The 22,579-nt window shown below is 36.5% G+C and overlaps 1 protein-coding gene across 2 annotated transcripts in view; it reads left to right on the top strand.

The window, feature by feature from the left end:
- The window catches only part of igf2bp2a (insulin-like growth factor 2 mRNA binding protein 2a), a 340,760-nt gene that overhangs the window by 200,809 nt on the left and 117,372 nt on the right, over positions 1–22,579 (top strand). The gene's annotated exons all lie outside the window — the stretch shown is intronic.

Below are 22,579 nucleotides of genomic sequence, written 5' to 3'. Positions count from 1 at the left end.
CTGGAAGTTCAATATGGCACATCATGGCAAAGAACTCTATGAGGATCTGAAAAAAAGAATTGTCGCTCTACATAAAGATGGCCCAGGCTATAAAAAGATTGCCAACACCCTGAAACTGAGCTGCAGCACGGTGGCCAGAACCATACAGCGGTTTAACAGGACAGGTTCCACTCAGAACAGGCCTCACCATGGTCAACCAAAGAAGTTTAGTTCACGTGCTCAGCGTCATATCCAGAGGTTGTTGTCTTTTGAAAATAGACGTATGAGTGCTGCCAGCATTGCTGCAGAGGTTGAAGGGGTGGGGGGTCAGCCTGTCAGCGCTCAGACCATACGCTGCACACTGCATCAAATTGGTCTGCATGGCTGTCGTCCCAGAAGGAAGCCTCTTCTAAAGATGATGCACAAGAAAGCCTGCAAACAGTTTGCTGAAGACAAGCAGACTAAGGACATGGATTACTGGAACCATGTCCTGTGGTCTGATGAGACCAAGATAAACTTATTTGGTTCAGGTGGTGTCAAGCGTGTGTGGTGGCAACCAGGTGAGGAGTACAAAGACAAGTGTGTCTTGCCTACAGTCATGCATGGTGGTGGGAGTGTCATGGTTTGGGGCTGCAGGAGTGCTGCCGGCACTGGGGAGCTACAGTTCTTTGAGGGAACCATGAATGCCAACATGTACTGTGACATCCCTTCGGAAACTGGGCCGCAGGGCAGTATTCCGAAATGATAACGACCCCAAAAACACCTCCAAGATGGCCGCTGGCTTGCTAAAGAAACTGAGGGTAAAGGTGCCAGACTGGCCAAGCATGTTTCCAGACCTAAACCCCAGTGAGCATCTGTGGGGCATCCTCAAACGGTCTCTAACATCCACCAGCTCTGTGATGTTGTCATGGAGGAGTGGAAAAGGATTCCAGTGGCAACCTGTGAAGCTCTAGTGAACTCCATGCCCAAGAGAGTTAAGGCAGTGCTGGAAAATAATGGTGGCCACACAAAATATTGATACTTTGGGCACAATTTGGACATTTTTCACTTAGGGGTGTACTCACTCTTGTTGCCAGCGGTTTAGACATTAATGGCTGTGTGTTGAGTTATTTTGAGGGGACAGCAAATTTACACTGTTATACAAGCTGTACACTGACTAGTTTACATTGTATCAAAGTGTCTTATCTTCAGTGTTGTCCCATAAAAACATATAATAAAATATTTACAAAAATGTGAGGGGTGTACTAACTTTTGTGAGATACTGCATACTGAAACTTTCCACGGGGATGTTTCTGAAGTCACATTCACTCTTCTGCTGATCTCCATTTTCTTCCACAGTCACGTGCTCTGCCTCTCTCCACTTATCTTCTGTGTGGATCAGTTTATCCTATTCCCTGGGAGTCTGTGCCTGCCTTCTTGAGCCCATACCAAACTTGTAAAGTGTGACGCAAATGTTCCAGTGGTTTGTGGAATGCAAAGCTCAGCGTACCTGTGTGATATTTCTCTGTCAATCACCCATCCTGCCCCATCTATCTTAAGGGTAATACACTGACTACTACAGTACAGTTTGCATCCATGACTACCTACTATTTGCAGGGATACTATGATATTGCTTGTCATTCACATATGTGTGGTCATCTACACTTGGAGCAATGAATGGAGCTCTCATTAATTTGACCTCATTTGGAGTGGTGGGGAAATGTATGAGTCTGCATATACCCTTGTATAGTGTTCAGAGTTTGGTGCAAATTTTGAGAAATGGCTGGTTGTGACAAATCCAAATCATCACTGTTGCAAAGCTGCATTTTACATATTGTGTTACTAATACTTTCACTTCGGCAAACGTCACATGACTTCTCCATTTTGATAGAGTGATCATGAAACGTACAAGTTTTGTTATGAATAGTATTACGTCTTTGTAAAATCGATACATTTTTATAAGTTCATTGTTGTCCAGCATTTACAAAACATTTTACCTTTCTTGGGATGTATATGCCATCTTCTGGCAGCTCCTGTTGGGTAGGACATCTCGTGAGCTCTACTAAATCCTGTTGAGGATAGGAATAGTTTCCTAAATTAGGAAAATTGTTAAAATGCTTTTACTCCTACACCTAAGAGTAGGACCAAATTTGCATCACTATGAGATTTTTGAGCCAGTTAGGATCATAATCTTACTGTGAGATGCTTGATTAATATGGGCACAGAGCAGTGGTTCTCATATTCACTTGAACAAATTTCTTCTTTTAATTAAACTCTTAACTTAATTAGGTAAATTATGTCCCTATTCTGCATGCTTTTTTTGTGTCCATCCAAAAATTACAAATTGAACTTTCTAAATTTTAACAGAATGAAGCAGGCATTTCTTCATGGGAAAGCACAAGAGTTATTTTTTGCATTTAGATGTTTTCTTTTTAGCTTTCTGGCTGGTTATACCATTGTTTACTGATAAATACATAAGTGGGTAATGCTAATGTAGCTGTCCTTTAGCATTCAGTGTTGTTTGCACTTGTGTTTGCTCTACTTGTCATTATTCAGATATAATGAAGAGAGCAAACAGAAGATGAAAATAGCCTAATAGCCTAATGAACTAAGCATCTAAAGATATAACAAAATTCAAGTTTCTTATTTTCATATACAGTAAATGTAATTTCATATAAATTTAAAAAAATGAATTAATACGAAAATGACAATAGTGAGGTAAGAACTTAAAACTGTAACAAGAAAGGAATACAAGTATCCTTAATCTGAAATGCCTGGGACCACAAGTATTTTGGAGTTTGGATATTTTTGGATTTTGGAATATTCGGATATACATAAGAGATATCTTGGGAATACACATGATCATGTAGGGAAATGCAGCCATAACAGCTAATTACGACTCACACATATAATAAATAATTCATATCATTGAGCTGTTATTATAATGTGCTTTAAGGTAACGAACGTATTAAACCTCAAAAGTGATGATAATGATGTGCTTAAGAACTTTAGATATGTATGAAATTCACAAAGGAGTGTACAGAAGTGTTGATCAAACACATAATCTGCCATATCCATGTGAGTTTTGAGGCGTCTTCACTTACGCACATTTACAAGGTGATTGTGATTTATAAAAGTAAATTGTGTAGTTTACATTCAGGTAAATTTTAGTTTTATAAATTCAGATTTATAAAACCAGCATACAAGAGGTTTTAAAAATCAGACTTTTTTTGGTATAGGCATATTTTCACACTCAAATCCAGTCAAAATTTGTGATGCCCCATTTTTTTTCTTATACAGTAGCTGTACAACACTATTCAACACTTTGCTGGTGTTATCATATTGCTCCTCTCAATCAATGCCTCCCAAGCTTTGAAACTGCCACATAGCATTTGTTTGGAGGAATTCCATGATAGTCGATCAAGTGATGGTGTTTCATGGCACTCACTGCTTCATGTGCGACCAAAACCCTGGTTGCTGATCATGTTTTGTAGCTTTGTGGAACTTGATGTTTCATGGGGAATCGAACCCCAACACCCCCCTCCCCAATCCACTTAGAATCTGCACATACGCTGTTCACATCAGCTCAGCATTAAAAAAAAATCAAAGGACATAGGTGGTGTAATGTTGGCATTCAAAAAGTTTGGGATTTTTGAGCATTTGAAATTAGAAATACTCAACCCGTACTTCAAAATTTCTTATGAATGTAAATCTCACACTTCTGCTTTTTTCTTAATTTCGAGTAAATCAAGAAAAAAAACCATCCAGTTAATTAAACTGAGAAAAGTCAGAGGTAAAATGATCGGCTGATTATCAAACTAATTGGAGTGGTCCTGCACTCAGGGGATCCCCCAGAACTAGGATTAGAAACCACTGCACAAGATGGATGCTTGTTAGTCTTCCTTTTCACCATTGATGTTGTAATTTTGCAGGATGTTGGTTCACTCACATTTTATTTTTGATATTTTATTTTATTTTTTTATATAATATTTTAGATAAAATATTTTATTTTTACAGGTTTAGCAGCATCAGATACATTCTCACAGTTGATTGCGAAATCAATATTGGGACAAGCTAACATAGCAATTTCACTGCATTCTGTATACTTTACAAGAATGACCACATAACAGTATATAGTGCCTTTCATATGGCACTAGCAACTTCACTGCCCACTGTTTCCTTTTATTTTTGCATCATTGCACAGTTGATTTCTAAGCACTCCTGATATTGTGATTGACTTTCTGTTCATGGTAAGAAATGTCTGGAGATTTAAATCTACACGGTTCTGGGCTAGAGCCCAGACGTTCTTCTTATTTGGTAAAGGGCAGTTATGTCAATTTTTGGACTGATTCTTTGGCACAGAGTCTAACCTCCCATTCATTTCCCAACACCTCCCATCAAGTTGTTTTTACAATAGAATGTCGACCCCACTCGAGGAAGTTGTTGTTCCATCCAGCTAATTCATTTCTGTTGTAAAAAAAGTGAATGGCATGTTCTAATGGCATCCCTCTAATGTTGCTCCAGTGATACATAAAAATCTGTTGAGTTGACTGGATGTTTCCATCTCAGTGAACTGCGCTCAGTGGATTTGGGCCAGTGCTGTGTTGTGGCAGACAAGGCTGGCATTGCCAGGACTTAAGAACTTGCAATGCAAAAGGGCTGAGTGAGCTCAATAAAAGGCAATTTGCAGCCAAGTAACTCTCTGAGGGGGGTTACTTTAGAGAATTTGGGAAACCAGACTTCTTAGAAATGCCGCATTACTTGTGCAGATGTGTTTAGAATGAACTCCTTTGACTTCAGTGTGGGCAAAAAGTTTAAAAAGAGCAAACCATACCATCCATCCATTATATTTTTCTGCTTTTTTCAGTTTAGGCCTGTGAGGCAGCAGGTTTAACTACTGCATCACTATGCTACTTTTAAGCAGTCACAAGGATATCAAAAACTTTTTTTTATTGTGACCTGGTATATTTCTGAGGTAAAAAGTACATCTATACAGAATATTGTGCAGAGCGTGGAATTAGGTGAAGTCAACATTTTTTGAATTGGGTCTTGGATTTGACATTCAGGTTTGGTCTCAGTTTTCCAAGCCAACAGGGAAGCGCAAGAATTTGTAAACTGTGCCTGGTGAAGTAGATGTATGGGTAGAATGACAAAAGGGTATTGACAAATGAGTGCAGCTAGTAACCCACTTTGAGGTTAGTTTTAATTACTTGAAAGATTTATATTTTTTAATAGAAATGAAATGTAGGTATAATATAAAAATCACATAACACAAGGAGAATAACTATACACAAACCACAAATAAAGAGGAACCACAAACCCATGTACAAGAAAGAGTACCTATACTGTGCAATGCTTCAAAACAAGTCTAAAAAATTACCCATCCTTATGATGGTAGTAACTTTTGCAGGGGGGTGATTAAGTTGGACGTATCTTCGTTTTGATGTAGGAGATGGCAGTATAGCCAAAATTCCATGTTAGGCTGTAATCAACTGTCTGTGCTATTCGCCTAAGACTGGCTGTCATTGCATACATTTTTCGTGTGTACATTTTTCACTGCACTCTCTTTTCATTTCTCTTTTGATCTGTGCACTTTTGTCAATGTGTCTAGTAGAGAAGTTGTTGTTAATTAACCTATGGGAGAGCAAAGGTGTTGGTGTAGAAGAGGATGATAAGTGGAATGCATTTTTCATTCCTGGTATTTTTCTAAGGAATGAATATTGCAGGTTTTAGCTAAAGGCTCTGTCCATATTATGAGGAGGACCTCCTCTGGTGTAGGGCCAAAGGAGTTGTGAATAAGGGAGAGTATCAATACTGGTGAACACGTCAGAACCCTGTCATGAGGAATGGGAAAATTGGATTTGGAAAACTGAACAGATCCATGGGTGGAAAATCTTTCTAACTATTAAGCAGGCTTTCAGAAAAAGACATGGTACTGTAGTTTTAGGCTATTTGATGCCAAAGGCAGTTTGTGTTTGGCATAATTTCCCAAAACAGCAGGAGTCTTGTTCCTTTATGTGTGAGAACTTTTTTACATTTAAAACAGAGTCTTGAATTATCATTTTGATTTTCAAAATGAAAAATAAAATATGATTAAAATGAACACCCACTGCAGTCCCATAAAATTCAGAAACTGGTGATGATCTTAGGAAGAAAAAAGGAAATCTAACAGTATTTATGCAGGATGAGACTCATAAATCACAGATGAAGCAAGAGATCAGGGCTGGCAGTCTGACAGGCCCAGGAAGTTAGCCTGTGACAGGCGATCCAAACAGTCACCACAGGCATGACAAAAATGAAGAGCTCAGAATAAGGGAACAGCAACACAGTCACATTTTCCATGGGAGCAGATCCTGAAACACTTGCATTGCTCCTCCTTCCAGATACTGGCATGCATAGGAGTAGGGATCCACTTGTTACATCACAGGCAGCCTCTGCTTCAAGTCTGAAGGACAGAACCAGATTAAAGCCTTTATTGATCCTAGGCACTCTCATCACCATTGACTCACAAGGGGTATCTATCATATGAATAAGTATATGTATATGAATAGTGGGTGGAAATAGCTGTATTTTGCAACTTAGTTGGGTTGCTGATTGGAATGCAGTAGTAGGACATTATTAGCATCACATTACACATTAGCAGTGTGTTGGGATACAACAGAAGATTCTGTTATTTAGTTTGATTTAGCAGTTTTGGAGTCATTTTAATGTTTTTTGGCCCAGACATGGGAGGTTCATATGTCCTGGGTACTGAGCCTATTGAATAATCCAGCTCAGCGGGACAAAATTAAGTACTGTCTACAATGTAGGAGGGTGAAATTGCAGTGCTTGCAGAATACATTTTAATGTATTGTGTTGTATATTCCACTTTCATGCCTGTTGCAGCTGATTACTTCTTACCACGTTATTTAAAATCCACTATGATGGACAATTAATTTGTACAAAGAGGTTTTTCTCTAGGTACTTTAATTTTATCCTTCATCCCAAAGATGTGTAGGCTTGTTTAACTAGCAACTCTAAATTGGCCTGGTCTAAGTAAATGTGTGTGAATGTGAACAACTTTGTGCCCTGTCTGGGTTCATGAATTGTTGCATCGATAAGTCTTGTGAAGCCTACCTTCCATTCTAACATGTCATCTGTTTTCTGAACCTCCTAAGTTCAGTGCAGGGTTGTGCAGAATCTTGAGCCTAATTCTGACAGCACCAAAAGGTAAACACTGGATCTTCAAGAAAATAAACCCCTGAGATCTAAAGTGTTTGGGGAAAGAGGCTACTAAAAGTCTGTCTGGCCTAGGACAGGTGGCTTCCCAGCCTACCTACTGGGATTTTGCTATATAGTACAGTGCAGAGTATGATATGATGGAGTCTTACAAGGTTGGTGCAATGGCATAGTGTTGGCTTCAGGAACTTATGGTACTGTATGTTGGACTGGTAATGTGTAGAATCTGCAATTTGTCCTGTTATTTATCTGAGCTTTCTTTATGTACTTGAGTTTATAAATTGGTGATCCTAAATTGTGCCATTATAGATGTGTGCATGACTGTGTCCTTTAAGGAATTGATGGACAGATTGATGAATGGAATCATAGAATTATTGTGTCTTCATTGAGAACTGAATATAACAGATATCTCCATCTGCATGGCAAAAGGTGGCGATTTAGAAACAACAATTTTGGAGTCTCTAATAACTTTTATAACGGGGTCTGTAAAAAATGGTACTCCTGCTCTGCCTCAAAAGTGATCATTTTGAAAAAAGAAGTGTTTAGGGAGCAAAATGGAGCAGGCTTGAAGGTCTAATATAGAAGGTCTAAGTATTAGGACATATAAAAGGCATAGACTTCCTAAAAACTTAGTGTTTATGGCCTTAGTTACTTTCCAGGATTTTTTAAACACTGCTTTGTCAGTGTCATTTGAGTGAATGCAAAAGAGAACTTTAATACCTGAATACAAACTCAAATTACAGAAATACTTGGTCTAGAAATTCTTGTAGATGTGATTATATGTCCTAACTAATTAATCCATTATCAAACTGCTTAATCCAGGTGAAGGTTGTGGGGGAAGAACCTATCCTGGCATGTGTGAATATGAAACTGGAACAAACCTTGGATGAGGTGGAAGTCAATTGCAGAGCAGTTTCACTCATATTGAGCCAATTCAGAGCCACCAGTTAATTTTACACACACATCTTTGTACCGTAGGAGCAAAACCAGAATACCTTTAGAAAAATGCCTATGCATACACTGGCAGATTATGTAAACCCTACACAGACAGATTTTGAACCCAAGGCTTTACAACTGGTAGGCAGCAGCATTAACATCTGTTCCACCATGCGACCCTAAAATCATTTATGGACAGAATTTTATGTAAAATTCTATTTTTCTGCTCTTCTTCTATTATATCCATTTTAATCTGATTTACTAAAGTATTGTGCTCTCCAAAGCAAGATGCCACAAATTAATGTTAAATAATTATAACAATAATAATTAAAAATGACAATAAAATCAAAGCATTTAATTTTTCTGCAGTGGATAATGATAAGAAGAATATTTCATTATGGTGAGTTAGAGAGAATGAAAAAGCTTCTTCTGCTGCTCATGACACTTCTCTTTGACTCAAATTGGAGTTTTTTCTACATTCTATCTCAAATGTTCTTGCTTTTTTTTACTTTGTCTTCTCACAAAGCCACAGTTTGTACAGAAATATGTGATATGGATTTAAATTGCTGATTCTTTTAAAATCTTTCCAGTTCATTGACAAAAACAGTAGTGGTGTGCTAGCAGGAGTGACAAGCTCTCATCTCTGGCTTTACCTGATTTCATCAGGGACTCATAGGTTGTATTCCTTTCTTCCGGTTAAATGGTTCTTGGTGTGCTGCAGATTTATGTACATCCCGGGAGGGTTTGCAGTCTTTAAGAGACAAATTATGATTTCATTTATTGCAGAAGAGAAACCAAGATTCTAACACTCCATAGAGGTCTATGAAAGCTCATATGATATTATTTTTTTTTAAATCTGTTCTAGTGGCCAGTCTCATTTTAGAAAAAGAACATGATAAATAAATGCTTGACATGTGTAAGCAGCTCATGGTAGGTTTGAGTTCATCCAGAATGTGAATTTAGTTGTTTCCATTATATCTTCCTGACTTCAGTTGGTAACTTTTTTAAAATGACACATTTTCCTAGGACGCCCCGAACACTGACCTTGGATTGCAGAGTAAGAATTTTCTGTAAACGTAGGTGGTTTGTGTTCCCCTTGTTGTCTAAAGACATGTTACAAACTGCACAGTGAAAGATTTGCCTCCATTTAGATTGCATCAGTTGGTTTTAGCATTGATGGTTATTTTATCTTCATCCAAATACCTTTTGTTAAAGGAAACCTGAATAATGAAAAACAAAGTTGAAAGTTGAATATACACATATTGTTCATCATCATGAATTCTCCATAAACACAATATACCTTTGTTAGTAAAAGAGTACAAATTACACATTATGTAATACCATATGTGCCAAATTGAAATAAATAAAAGGGCAATTATTGAAGAAATAATCAAATGAAAAAGTTCAAAGTTTATGTATAAATTAGTCAATACTGTGAAATTGTGACAAAAATTAATATTTAAATAAGTCACTTTATTATGAAATTCAATGTTGTCATTTTATTTTGGTTTGAATAATGTACTTACCTTTTATTTAATTATTATAGGTTTTATTTCAAAGTGTCTTTATTTTAAAAAAACTTTTCCTTTAACAGTAAATGGCAAATTTATGAATTTCAATGCCAGTGCTATTCATTTTAAAATAACTTTTTTCACGATAGATTCATCATTTGTCAATAAGACCTCCAGTCTATTGGTTAATCCTTTGTGATTACTTGTCCCTGATTTGTAGGTGGTAGACAACAAAAGATCTTTAGTACACTTGATGTAGTTGCCATATTTTCCCGCCAGATTTGGCTATTTTTAAATCTGTTGTGTGTGAAAAAAATGGCTCTAGGGGCGACTCCTTGTTTTGGACTATTTTTATGGAAATTTAATGCAATTTCGTAAAGACTAAAAGTGTCTATTTGCATTTCCAGACCTCTTTAGCCTATGAGACTGCTTATTCTTCTTTCTACCCTAATAACAGTGAGATGTCAATCAAACTCCTTCATTTAAAGTATAAAACCTGTCTGTTTCATAGATAGTTACTGTTCATTCAAGCAATGACCTGTCAGTTGCAGCTACTGCTGCCCAGTTATTGATAAAATTGGGAAATTCAATGGAAATCAACCATTTACGGCTGATTAAACAGCCTTTCTAAAAAAATGAAGCACAAATAGGTGTCGGGAAACAGGAATGTAAATGTGGGAGAACTGCAGTAAAGAAAGTATTTTCACGGGAACTCAGCTACTGTCAGATTACTTTTTGTAAAAATATAGGAAAAAATTTTTAAATATTTTTTAAATTAGAAAAATTAATGCATTAGAAGGTATTGGAAGATGCTCCATCTTTTAAACAACTGATCTTTTCTATTCTTGGGAGACAATACAAAAGTTAAAGCCTACAGCATAGTTTTTAAGCATTTTTTAATTGGCTGCATCATTTATAATAAATCTTTAAAATGATAAAAACATTTATGGATATGGTGTCCTGTATAAACAAATTGTATTGTGTTGTATTTTCCCAGTATATTTGCAAATGTATTACTTAGGTTTAGCAGCTTTATATCTTATTAAAAATTTAAAAGTTCTTTATATGTTAAACAAGAAAGAAGGAAACAAGAAAGATACAGCTTTTTGACTGTAAAGTATCTGTGTCACACCTGATGAAGCCAAATATTAGAGATGCTCCGATTGATCAGCTGTAGGCCTGGGTAAGAGTATTGATTTTCTGATTAAATGTTATTTTCGTTTAAGTGATTCGATATCGATTTAAGTGTCATAATCGATCTTGTGAATAGATGTAGATGTCACTAATGTGCCTGTTGAGGCTTTCTACTGAAAAGACACTTTACTACCTTGCATGATGGGTCTGGTTACAGGTAGGACAGAATAAAATGGTGTGTCCTCCTCCACTGAAATCAGCATCTTGGACATTAAAGCATATGTGTGGACTTCTGACAGATTTAAATGGTTCATCAGTAAAGAACAACTGGATAAAAGCATAACCATATGTAAGATGTGCATTTCAGAGTATTGTTGTAACACAACAAAGTTGAGAAATCATTTATCCTGATGTCACCCATAAACATAATCTCAGTCGACATCCAAATGAGTAGAGCCTAAACAATCTACACTGGTGACGGCGGGTAGCTCCAACCATCCGTTTAATTCACTTCGTGTCCAAAAAAATAACAATATATAGCAGTTTTTATATGCAATTTATGAAACCCTACACTGTTTTTTTAAAATGAAGGCTTTCGACAAATGATAGAGGTTTTCAAAATGTGGTATACTATACCAACCACAGAGCAAATAAATGAAGTTATTGTACCAAGGCTTTACGACGATCTTAATCTTGATCTTAACCAAAGCATTGCTGTGTCTCTCAGATCAGCAGAAAGAGTAGCCCTAACTTGTGACAGCTGAACATCCAGGGCATCAGAGTCCTACATGATGAATCATATGTCACTACATTAGAAATGACATGGGCTAACTGTATAGAATATATTACAGACAAGCACGCTGCATGCTAATCACAACGGTTCCAACTCTGCTGCCTATACAGTATGCAGATCTGCTGATTTGACTGGCTGGTTGTTGTTCCAAAAACTTTCTAGCATTTCCAATGCGCTGATCCATCGCCTGACCGTATCAATCACAAGTTGCGTATTGGCAAGTCCAATAAACGTTCTCTTTAAGCACGAGAATAACTATACTGCTACGGTGGAAAAAGTTCGCAACACACCCCACCCAGCCAAGCAAGCAGGCAATTGTTGTATTTTCAGAGCAGCCTGCAATACCAAAGTGAACGTGTGTATAAAGCAGCCGGTGTGAAATATCGTCATAAGCTGTACTGCATATTAGCTGAGTTGTCAGTCTTTTTCTTTTATGTTCCATTAATCCAACACTGTTGTCAACAAGCATCAGCACTAAATACTCACTGTAAAACTTGAGGAGGAACTGTGAGGACACATGAAGGAGTCTGATTAGCGTGAATGCTACATGTGAGCAACTGAGGATACAGTATGTGTAACTTGTAGAGTTATAAAAAGATGCAAGTCTTTCCACTATATCTCTAATTTTGACTAATTCAAGATTATTTTAAAAATCTAATAGAGGAATACATTTGGCTAACAGTTTAGTTGAAGGGTATTTACATGGAGATTCATAACACATGAATTAGTTATTGAATAATATTTAAGAAGCAATATTTAATTGTTTTATAATATTATTCGCAAGATGATATAGATGTTTTATAAAGTAGATGCCTTTGCATTGTACTAAAACAAGGGGCAGCCAATAATATGTCTGAATTCTGATGTTGTGATACCTATGTTAGTTAAATTATGGTGAATTTTGGATGTTTTCAGTGCTATGAAAAAAAACAGTGCTATGCTGTTTTTTTTTTTCTTTTTTAAAGAGAGATCATATTTTGTTCCACTTCTTGCAAATACAGTTGTTAACTGTTCATCACTAATCAAGTTTTTTTTCTTAAATGTCATTCTATGCTTATGTTATGTTATGAAGTCACTATGTAGACACCCTTCAAATGAAGTGTTACTGAAATTGGTCACATTATATTAATGTTCTCAGTGCATGGTTAAGTAATCTCTAACAAAGCCACCACTTCAAATACATTAGTGCATGCTATTTCAGTCAAGATAAAATTGATATTGAATTGAATCGGGGCATTATGAATTGGAATTGAATCAAATTGGGACATCATTGCCAGTACCCAGCTCTAATCAGTTGCCGATCTAAATCTGCCAATTTTCACTAAAAAAAGATTTGATCAGTGATCAGTAAATTGGCTGATCATAAAAAAACAATCTCTTCAATGCAATTTACTTGAATTGCTCCTTTACTCAAGGTATTATGATAGTTGAGTCAGTGTGCATCTTTTTTTTTCTTCTTTTTTGTTTTTGCAATGAACTTCTTGTGGTGTAAACAAATAGCAGCAAGTAGAGGCTTGTTTTACATGAGACGATTGGAATATTAGCCTTTACATTAAAGTAAGTGGAGTAATACACTGAGAAAAATTAATCAGAGAAGTTGTGATGTGCAGGTAAACAAAAAGCAAGAAAGCCACTTTAAGGAATTCAGACCTTTTTGTCCTTTCAATTAAAACACACTGTCTGAGATTTTAATAGCAAGTTTATGCAGCTGCTTACGTTTTTAGTTGGAAAAAGAAAAAATAAAGACAAATTTTAAATTGCTGCTTAGTAAATTGGGCTTATTAGCTTAACAGAAAAAAATGCATCTTTTACATATAAAATTGTTAAGCATGTTAGTTTTGTGTTATCTTGATAAAGTAAAGAACTATCGATCATTTGATACATTTGCGGCTTTTTAAAAGACTTGTACTGTGTTTATTATTTGTTGCTGCATGTCATACAGCATAAGTTTTGGTAAGAAACAAATACTGCATTATTAAAATGGTAATCCATATTTATAATTATATCTCAAGAATTATTAATGTCTAGCTGATACACTGAAGAAAAAAACACACCTGTATAAATATAGTAATTGTATACTTTAACAGTAAAAAAACACACTTCATAATCAGCATCAGAATCAGGCGATAAAGTAACATGTAATTGGTGATTGGTATTGGTTTTAAAAAACCTGATTGGAGCATCCCTACCAAATATAGAGCCAAAATGTTGCGTGTCTTATCTTCTTACTTCATATGCTATGTTGCTGTAAATTAAGGACTAATTGGCCAATTAGAGAATTGACTCTGACAGATGTTTGCAAGTTTGGAGTAGGAAGGTGTATTTGAGTGGCAATTTGCTTGCTACCAACTGACTTATCAATATTCGACTAGATTTTGTAGGATTGGGTGGGAATTTGACTATAATTGGTCTGTAAAGTGCTTGTCAAATCTGGCAACCCTGCTTGAAGTAAGGCAAAAGATCACTTCAGCTTATGGTATATACTGTACATTAATGACCAGGTTGTAGAGATAGTTTCAGTATTTTCAGTATCTCATGCACCATCACTTCATCCACTTGAACATAGGAAGTAAACACAGCTATAATGGTCATAAAAGGCCACCTGGTACTGATGTTTTGGAGACAGTAGAAGTTCAGACTGTCACAGTAAGCAATAACAGCTTTGTAAATGCCCGTTACTAAAAGTGTTAAGTATTTCTCCAAGTCTTTGAAAAGACTTGAAATTTTTTTTTTGAAAACCCTGAAAAGGTTTGGTATTGTGGCTTTTGACTTTTCCTGGAGTCCAAGGACACTGTGATAAAGCTCCTTTTGACAGTTGTGCTGGGGCATCTGCAACTGTGAGTCTTGTATATCTCTTAATAGAGCAGATTTCTAAGGCAGGTGTTTGGTCTTTCAGATTGTCCGATGAATAGCACAGTCATTCTTTTGTATGACCTTATGTCCTACAGGGGCCCAGAAGTCTTTCCAACTTTGAATTATTCTCCTTTTACACCTTCTCTCCCATAAAAAAGAAAAACATATTAGTGACCCAGTGTGTAGCCCTATGGAAGGGTTGGGCTATGACTCCCATGAACCTGAAGTGTGATTAGGTTAATAATTATGAGTGGAATTTCCAACTGTAATTTGGTTCAATGTTAGTTTATTTTGGTTTGACTATGAGCATGTCTTATGATGGACTGGTGGCCCATCCAAAATGGGTTGCGGCCTTGTTCCAGTTTTTGTCTATATACACTCAGATGGTGTGGTACTGTAATATTTAAAGCCTGTTTAAAAAACAGATGATTAAGCACAGCTGGTGAAAGTATTGTATTTCTTTTTCAATATTCTCATGTTGGCAGTTGTGAATAAACTTGCGGTACATGTGATCAGTTATCCTAGTGGACTGATACATTGGTGTGGAAGTAAAGCCTTAAGGTCCAAATTCAAACCCCCTGTAGCCATGCTGCTTTCAACAAACCATTGCCAATCGAACTTTATACCACTTTAGTGCTTTCTTGCCTCTTGTGTGACTCCTGAATTTTTTAATGCTTTTCTCATAGTGGATCAGTTATAACACATCTCTGATGCTGCAAAGCATAAATGCATGGTTAGATTTGTCACAGTCTGATGACTCTATATCTGTTTCTTCAGTACAGTAATAAATGTTCACTTTTTGTAGTGCACTTCACAGCATCACATGGTTCAAACAGTGTTTAACAGACGATCTAGCCATCTCAGACCTCATAGTCTAATCATAGGATCATAGGTGGCCAATCCAGAGTCTATCCTAGCAGTTTTAGGTACATTGATGGAAGCAACTCTGGGCAATTTATTGTCATCAACACACATTTGCTTCATTAGAGTGAGGGCTTTAAACCAGAGTACACAAAGATAAACAGTAGGATGTGTATAGAATGTGCAATCTACACACAGATAGTCCATGGGTTTGGATTTTTGAATCCCAGTCATTAAAAGGCAGAGTGGTGGCACTGAGGCTAGGGTTCTGCGCTGGCAATCGGAAGGTTGCCAGTTTGAATCCTGTAAATGCCAGAAGTGTCCATTCTATTGGGCTCTTGAGCAAAGCCCTTAACCTAGAATTGCCCTGTCCTGGGTATGACGTTAGCCTGCATCCAGTCCTGCAAGCAGGACTTCCAACTTTCAGGGAAAACTTGGGGGTTGGTGGCAGGATTGGCATTCCAGCCACTGCAAAAAACCTCACATGGTTCCATTTAGTTCAAACTAGTGTGGTGCAGAGGTATCTACCATTGCACAGCTGCCCTAATTTGAGATCTTGAGGTGGTTTGTTGTGTGGTGGGTGCAACAACGGTGTTCACAAAAGCTTATAATGTAACAATTTACAAATAAAACGATAAATGACAAAGATTAAAGACATGACAGCAAATGTGAAGATTATTCAAAGTTACTTTTTAGTATGGAACTTATTGCAGGCACTCTTCTAGCTTGGTCAGTGACGAGTTTCCTCTTGCATCAGTCGAGAAAAGAATGATTTAGATTAGTCCAGTGGTACAGAACTTGCATGCTGGGAAAAAATATTTCTTGATGTCACTGGCCAGTAAGAGATTAAAGTGATAAAACTACAAAGAGGATAGACCACAGCAGGCTTCTTTTATTCCTCCAGTCCTTATGTCTCCCCAAGCCAGCAGTTCAGGGAAGAATGGATAGAATGTAACAAGCTAGTTCTGTGTGGCTACGCCTTCATCTAGAGCGCTTTCACAGTGACAATTAGAAAGGCTCATTCACATTCAGTGTCCATTCAGCAATTCAGTCAGGAGCTTACAGGAAATTCTGATGTGCAGACTTTTACACTCCAGCTACATTCATAAAAATACTGAGGGAAGGAAGTTATGTTTGCTGCCAGCTACGGCCATCTGAAAGCAGGCACCTTATCTGACTTGATGGCCTCAACTTGCTGCATACTGTTTCCATTGGTTATGACAGCTGGATTGGACATTTCGAACCTTGGAATTAGGCAGACATTACCTCATCTAATCTGAAAGAATCAGAAGGGATGCTTCCTTAGCCCGTGGCTCTAAACAACCCGACTTTGTGGGCAGACAGGTTTAACAATATTGTCTCCAGGTCAATCTATTAAATGACAAAAAGTCAAGAGACTTAAGCAGGGTGTGCTGTAACTGCCTATTGAATTTCTTAACAGGCAATCTACTTTTTCCTATTTGATTACAGGGAGCCAGAGCCCATCCTCGTAACAATGAATACAAAGTAGAGATCAGCCCTGCACAGAAGACACACACACATCCTCAGGGTGCTTTCTGTGTAGAGTCTGTATGTTCTGTCCATGTTCGCACAGCTTTCTTCCCACGGATTGAACGGAAGCAGACAGGTTGATGGCTTCATTGTGAATATTTGTCTTTGTACTATGGAAGAAAACTCCTGTTAACAAGGAGAGCACACGCAAACACCACACAAAAAGCATTTTTGGAGGGAATTTGAACTGCGCTCTTAAAGAGTATCCCCTCTTAATTATGTTTTATATGAAAAGAAACCCACCCATCCATTTTTGCTTTTTCTAATGTGGAAATAGTAGAATGTCAAAATTGAACCCTGGATGGCAGAATCTCTTTGAAAATCATTAATTCATTTTCCTCGCCTGTTTAATTTATTGCAGGTTTGTGAGGGTTTTTTGGTTATGCCACCTTCATTAGGCATAAGGCAGACACCAGAACAAGAGTCCATTCTAGGGCACACACAATGCTCATCTAGAATCACCAATTAGCTTTTGCATGTGGAAGGACACTGATGTACTGCATTGAGGTCATGCCTGGAATAGAACTGTGGTCCCAGAGTTGTAAGTTAGCTATACTAGCCACTGCACCACCATGCTTATTAAAAATAAATTATGGAAACATAAAATCTGTTTTGGATGCACTGGTTAATTGGCAACTCCAAACTGGCCTGGGGCTATTGAGTACTTCCTGTGAAGCACTGGAATCCCTTCAGCAACACTGAAACTGGAATTAGTGCAGTATCATGCTTTGACCTGTGCTATATAAATGTAATGAATTATTATTATTATTATTATTATTATTATTATTATACCAGTAAAAATTCTAAGGGGACCACCTAGTGGCAAGATCAATGTATGACAGCAGACTTCCTGCTCATACACGAGAGCGAATTTCTGTTTTTTTTCCACCTCTGTTATTACACCATATATTCTAATAACTATTGCTACTGACCTACATTACCTTATGGTACAAGGAAATTCACATATTTTATACTGTTCTTGCAGCTGTAACACCTCATACCTTAAAACTTAAGACAAGTCTGAGGTCTGCGCTGTTCAAAGAACAAGAAAAAGATGATGCTGAAAGTGGTACTAGTGTAGTAGCAGGTAACATTTTCCCCATCTGATCAAAAATCTCATGCAAACACCCTGGCATGGATCTTGAAGATTTAGATCAAAAGTAAAGATCAAGACTATGCCATTCCTCAATAATTAAAAACTTAATGGGAAGCATCTTTTCTATTCTGGCTAAAACCCAGTTTTGCATTTTTAAACTAGTTATTTAGGAGGTTAATTATTTTCTAATTAGTCCAATAACATATCAGCTCTTTGAAACGATTTTCTCATGTGGGTACTGCATTTCAGTGACCATTGGGTGATATGGGTGTCATCATTTAGTTTGAGGTATACAAGGCATTGAAGTAAATGGTATAATTGGTTGAAAAAACTAATTAGTCCTGGGTTTCCCAACCAAGGGGTAAAGAGCAAGGATAAAATGAGACTTGCTCTTTCAACAACTGAAACAAGAATATTCAGAAATTGTAGGTGAAAAGCAAGAACAAGTGCCTCACTCATTTCTGTGTTCTCATCGATTCAGTGTGTTTCGTTCTGGTATGTCAGGATTTGCTCATCATTAGTTGTTTTTAAATAAGTGAAATAGTATTATTATGTGCTATTACCTTTGTTATTGTTATTTGAACCTAAAAAAATGTTAAAAACAGGATCTTAAAATTTCTGCTTTGTTGATCACTTTACTATGGTAGAACTATAAACTCAAATTGCTCAACAAAACACGGTGGGGTTAAACTTCCTTTCTAAAAGTTGCCACTGGGCAAACAGAGCAAAAATGCTGGGAAACCCTGAATTTGGCTAAGTAATTAGTTGCTATCTTGGTATACATCTTCTCACATTGTGGACGCTGCCCTTAATCTCTATTCATAATAATGTAAATTGCAAATGCAAAGATACTGAGTTGATTTGCTGACAGAAACAACAACATTATGACGTACAGTACTGGAATAAACTAACTTTAAAACAAAACCTCACTACTTAATGCGATAGCATTATACAGAGGTATGCGAATTGGGTCAGTGGGTCAATGCTGTAATTTGCAGAGGTGATCAGATTTAAACCAGCTTCTCCTGAGCATTCGTAGAGTATTTAAATATTGTTACAAATAAAATAAAAGTGCTTGAATGCATGTTGAATGTATTCATCAACCACTTTCTGAATCTGCTTTTGTCTATTTTTAGCACCACAGGGATCTGGAGCCAGAGTTTATACTGACAACATCAAGCATATTTTTATTAAAAGGGGAAGAATATCAAAATAATGATAAAACTATATAAAAAAATGTTTTACTTAGTAAGGTAATGATAGGACAGCAATAGTGGCTTGGGCCTTTAAGCTCCAGCTACCTGTGTGGTATTTCTCTTTTTGCATGGGTGTCACATTGACTCCCTTATTCATCCAATAGACATGAGCATTAGTTGGCAGCTCTGAATTAACACCATATAAGTGAGTGTGGGTGTGTGCATTAGTGTGCTCTGTGATTGACTGGCAAATGCCAGGGTTGATTTACAGTCCCTTATCACCTATGACTAATGAAGTGTACAAGCAGGCATGAAGATGGATGGCTGAACATCTAAATAAATCCTGTAATGGACTGGTGCCATGACTAGGCTCAATCCCTTCCCTGCTATGAGCGCTGCATGGATAGGAATCATTTCCCCACAGCCCTGTTAAAATTAGGGTTAAAGCACTTATTTCTTGAAAAGTTATATGAAAGCTAATTCATTAATGAATAAAAATGCAATTTTAGTATTTATATGCTAACAGTATTTTTTTCTTCTATTTTTTTGATAAAGAATTCTGAAGCAGGAACATAACAGGCGCTATACAGTAGACCTTTACTTTGCTACAGTTTGCTTCAAACAAGATATGCTCTCAAGTGTAAATAAATTCAATTAATAATTAATAAAGTGAGTAGTAGATTGTATTTTTAGTACAGAAATAATAATATAAACCTTTTGTGAGAATGACAAAATGGAACAGCAAAATGATAAACAAAATCAAGGAAATTGTCTCACTCTTTCTGCTTATAATTATACCCCACAAAATACACTTGTTAGACTTTACAGAAGATAAAGTTAAATATACATAGGCAGCAAATTTCATTTTGATATCAATTTGGTTATTTTTTTCTTTAAATGTGTGTGTAAATTTGTATGAAACTACATCCACAGTGACGCACGTACAAAATGAATGTGCACAAGCGTTTGTTGGAAAAGAGTAGAATTGGGTTAGACATTCTCTCTAAGAACAAGCAACATTCTCTACAGACTATGCAGCAAAGTAAATATTAGGTCTGAGAATGCCCTTAGTGTTGATAAGGAGGAGTAACTGCATTTTGAGCGGCATAGTACACACCACACACATGGACTACAGAGTCCATGGTCCATGGTCCATGGTTTGAAGAATGGATATCAGCATACAGTCAGCCTTTTTCCATTACAGCTTTTGAAGCATTCACAATATAGGAAACATGAGAAATACAAGATGTTCACGTGAACACCTTTCTCATTGATAGTTCCCATACAAGAAAATTTTGAGTGACACTTTTGTTACTTGAATTTGTAGAGTTGTGACATATTATTGGCCTCTCACTTTATTTCATTACCTAAAATAAAAACATTTCAACCTTAAATACCATGCCAGTCTTATGTTTGTGCCAATGTGATTCCCATATCATGCATTACCTTTAATTTTTATCTTCAATGAATAAAAAATACAAAAATATTCAGCTGCACAGGTACAGTAGATAGCATCTGTCAAATGCAGCCAATAATCCCTTTAATGATCACCCACACTACCTCTCATCCCACCAGATAATGAAATACATGTAAATCCTTTGTATTTCAAATACTTAGATAAAATCAGACAGAAGGATGCATAGCACATTGTCAGTTTGGCCTTGTCATTGTTACTAGTGAAAGAAAGGGCAACAATTGGTGAGAGATATACTTATGCAGTTTACTGATACAGAGTGGAAGCAAAATCTTTTATTGAGACTTTTTAAGTAATCTCTAAAAATAAATGAAAAAGTCCTTAACCACAATGTAGGTGACCATAAGGGTACCAATCTCACACATGATGTATGGTACTATACATCTACATAAATATGGGAGCTATGTGGAGTATCATGTTGTGATCTAACACTTTGATATTCAGAACAGCACTGCATCAAAATGTGCCTGTCATCGCCAATCAAGTAACTTATCTGGGTGTGATATATTGAAGAAGCTTCTGAGATCTCACAGCAGTAGAAAGTAATGTGTTATATAAGTAAACTATATGTACTAGAAACACAATTGTTTTGAAAAAGAATGAAAACTGATTAAATCCATTATGTGTAATGTCAATTCATAGTATTCATCATTCAGAATGTTTTATTAAAGCCTCAAACCACTACTTTGATTGTGATGGAATAAAGTTTTTTCACTCTGAATATTACACCCATTATTAGCTGAATATTGGGCAACAGTCTCCTCAGATGAAGGGCTACCATGACATTATAACTCTGGAGTGCAAATAGGCAGTGAACAAAATGTAAATTCTGCTGAGACATAAGACTGATGAAGGCATGGCATTACCTTGTTTTCACTTCTGCTAATATATGTACACCATTAAGCAAACATTAATGAAATCACATCTCAGTTTTTTAATAAGGATTGTACCAAAAATGTTTATATGATAATACATTGCATTGTGGACTAAGGTCTGTTTTAAAGTGTAATTGTGAACTAATTTGTATATTCTGTTAAATAAAGTGAAATTCTGCATGTTAATACATTTTTGTTTGTTATGATATCTGAGAGTGGCAACATGTTGCATGTTTGTCAGACGTTCAAGTATACATTTCACCATACCTTGTACAAGTGACAATACTACTACTACTACTGTTACTGAGTATCTGAACACTTTTGTAAGTTGAGCAGCATATATCACACATGCCAGCTACTGATTAATAGAATATATTTCTATTTTTAAAAAGTCTTTTTTAATCAAAGTGATGCTTATAACTGCCTTTAGAACAAACATTGCATCAAAATGAGATCTGATTGATTCTACTTAATTTTGAGTAATTCACATGTCCATCCGCAATGCCAAAAATTATATTTCGCTCAGGCACATTTGCATCATTTGAAGTCCAAGATGCCCTCTGCTGGTGAAAATAGATAAAGCTTATTACAAGAAAAATTGACAGTAAGCAGGAGTGAATCATGCAAAGGATTTCTTTTGCCAGGAACCTATCAGTCCACAGATTTTGTATGAGAGCAACATTGAAGTACTAAACTGCACTCTTCTTGCAAGGGTGGGCCTTTCTTTTTACTGGAGTTTGCAGAATATTACGCTGGTCCATGCCACTTTGATGGTGTCCAAATGTTCAGCTATCTTATACCATCTGAGAACCCCTGCACAAATGAAATATTAATCCATGGACCTGGCTGCAGTACTAACTCACAGGAGTATTTTCAGGTGTATTTCTTTACATGCTGTAGAATAATGAAAATCAATACATAAGGTAATTGAAGTAGAAGTGTGCCTGAAATAACATGACATTTTTTTTTATTATTCAAATCATTTTATAAGCTAATTGAACTGTACTATACCTCCCCTGGTTATTTATTTATATATATAAAACCTAGTTGATTTTCAAAGAAGGGGCTTCCTCAGCATTTTTGTCCTGTGTTTTCCTTTGATTATCCCTAGGCTTCCTTTAAT

The sequence above is a fragment of the Erpetoichthys calabaricus genome, chromosome 8 (genome assembly GCF_900747795.2).
Source record: "Erpetoichthys calabaricus chromosome 8, fErpCal1.3, whole genome shotgun sequence".
NCBI classification, from domain to species: Eukaryota; Metazoa; Chordata; class Cladistia; order Polypteriformes; family Polypteridae; genus Erpetoichthys; species Erpetoichthys calabaricus.
Note: the sequence above shows the minus strand (reverse complement) of the source record. Positions and strands in the feature narration are given on the sequence as shown.